Here is a 2602-nt window from a genome sequence, read left to right on the forward strand (position 1 = left end):
ATTTTTTTTTAAAAAAACGTTATTGCATATAATCCGCAGTATTCATCAACTGTGGTTGAACCAGTTGAAGTACAAAAAAACCTGCCAGACAAGAAAGTTGATGTTTTGGTGATCGTACCAACATCAGCTGCAAACCATGAAGCTCGGGGGAACCCAGTCAGAAAAAGCTGGAATGGCGATTTTCCGGCAAACTGGCCTGTTATGTTTTATCTTGGAGCAACGTTTGATCCTCAGTTACAGGTATATAGCATTTTGAAGGGGATGTATTTTGCAAATTTTTCATGTAAATAAAAACTTTTTTGTAAATTACATATCTTTCATTTGTTTGCTAGGAAGAGTAATAAATATCTTTCATTTGTTTGCTGGGAAGAGTAATAAAATATCTTTCATTTGTTTTGCTAGGAAGAGAAATTTAAATATCTTTCATTTTTTGCTAGGAAGAGTAATAAATAGGGGAAAAAGTTTCCAGTCATTGTATTATTATTAAAATAAGGGGCTGGGTATATGCATTGCTGTTCTATTTTCTTTTACATAACTGCTTGCATTCCCCTAACAAAACTTAGAATTACTTTTCAGGTTTCTTTTTACTCTCAGGTTTCTTTTTACTTTTTTTCCTCAAATTGATACAGTATTTAAAATTCACATCACATTTTACCAGACTGTAATGTTAAGCAATTTAAGCTAGGGCAAATTAGGTTTTCTGCATATAAATAAATTTCTTCTTTGTCAGAACAAGATTACTGAAGAAGGACGACAATATGGCGGAAAATTGCTCAAGACCAGAGCTTTTTTGACTCTTACAACATCTGACTCTGAAGTCATTGAAGCCTTGTAAAGCTGGGCCCATAAGTTCTGCGAAAGGCCAATTATGTGCTTAAAATAGATGATGATGTATTCCTTAATACCAGAAAATTTCGTGATCTTATCATCTGTGTAAACCAATGCCAGGAATGATATTTATAAGAAATTATACCAGAAAAATACTATAAGACTTGGTGAGGATGTTCTACAGGATAAACTTGAAGAAGAAAGTATGCAGCCAAGTTATTCAACTGAACTTTCGGCTTGTGAATCATTTAAGCCATATGGACTTATTAACTACTATGTGAATTCCAAAAAGCCATGACAAATGAGTCTTACATATTGGGGTTATTTTGTAAAAAAAATGTACAGGCTGCCCAGGAACCCAAGCTCAAAGTGGTATCTGGATAGAAGTGTTATAGGTAGGACAGGCTCCCCCCATTCTTATCAGCACTGCTTACATTATGTCATCTAAATAATTCCTCACCTCTTACATGAGGCTAAGCAACACCCTGTCATTGCCCTTGAAGATGTTTTATATGTCAGGCATTATTGGAAGTCAAGGCCTGAAGTTGAAGCTGAGCCATCTTGATGGCTGGAGCAGGTTCCGTCCTCGTTGGACAGCGTCCTGCACTTACAATGAACTCCTAACACACATGGACTCTCTCCTGTTGAGCTTTCCTCCATGTCACTTGCTGTTGCTTCTTTAGACAATGGTGCATGTGATGGAATCTTGACACACATTCTGAACAAATTTTAATTCTCTAATATCATATTTATTTCCTAGGGTGTCTAAGTGAGGGGACACAATTAGAGGATTGACAGTAATTTGACTTGCCATTTTAAAAAGAAAAGTAAACTGTGATAAACTTATTTATTAAAATAAATCATTCATATTTAAAGCTTCCACTGAAAGGAAGAAAAAGAGGGGAAATATAAGAAAAATATTGAAACATACACTTCCCTCTTAGGAATGTTTTTATATATATATATATATATATATATATATATATATATATAATATATAATATTTTATATAATATATATATATATATATATATATATAAAAGAAAGATAGTATTTTCTAACATTATTTCAAACTGAACTTTTTGTCTTGATGATTTTAATTCATAAGTAATTGCAAGAAATATTTTGTACTGTTAAGTGGTTTAAGGTAATTTTAGTTAGCATATAAAGGGAAGCTATAAATGAACTTCACAGTATCCACCCCTATGTGTTCTTCTGGTCATTTATTCTAACTTAATTGCAACACATTTTAATGTTTAGGTTTCTTATTGAACAGAAAGTATGTATATGGACCCCTGCTATAATGTATGTTTTTAATTACACGACTCTTTTACTTCTCTATTTGTGCAAGTAATTTCAATATACATTCTCTCTTTCAGTTATCATTCCATTCGTAGGGAATAAAATTTGTGAAAAATCTATAGGTTAAAATGCATATTTAATTGCAGAAGCCCCCAGAAGGGATAAATCATGATTCTATACTTCATCCAGTTTCAGGAACTAAAAAAAAAAGAAAAAAAAAAAGGCAGTGTATCCTGGAGTGTGGAGGACTCTGATTTGCCGTTCTTTTTGAGAAAATGTAGAGTAGTGTAGAAAGAAGCAGATTTTGATGTAAAGCAATAAAAAATATTGTATATAAATTTTCAAAAGAGAAGAAATATAAATTGTCACCTGATTGGCACAAAAAATAAGTTTTGCTGCATAGGAGTACTCCAGGGGGCCAGAGTGAGTTGTCTTTTTTTTCCTCCTTTCCCTAGACTGGAGACACTATATT

General features: G+C 32.8%; 1 pseudogene; it reads left to right on the plus strand.

The window, feature by feature from the left end:
- Positions 1 to 1601, plus strand: part of LOC119595494 — a 2116-nt pseudogene extending 515 nt beyond the window's left edge.
- Positions 1602 to 2602: the final 1001 nt, after the last annotated feature.

This window comes from Penaeus monodon, chromosome 36 (genome assembly GCF_015228065.2).
Source record: "Penaeus monodon isolate SGIC_2016 chromosome 36, NSTDA_Pmon_1, whole genome shotgun sequence".
Taxonomy (NCBI): Eukaryota; Metazoa; Arthropoda; class Malacostraca; order Decapoda; family Penaeidae; genus Penaeus; species Penaeus monodon.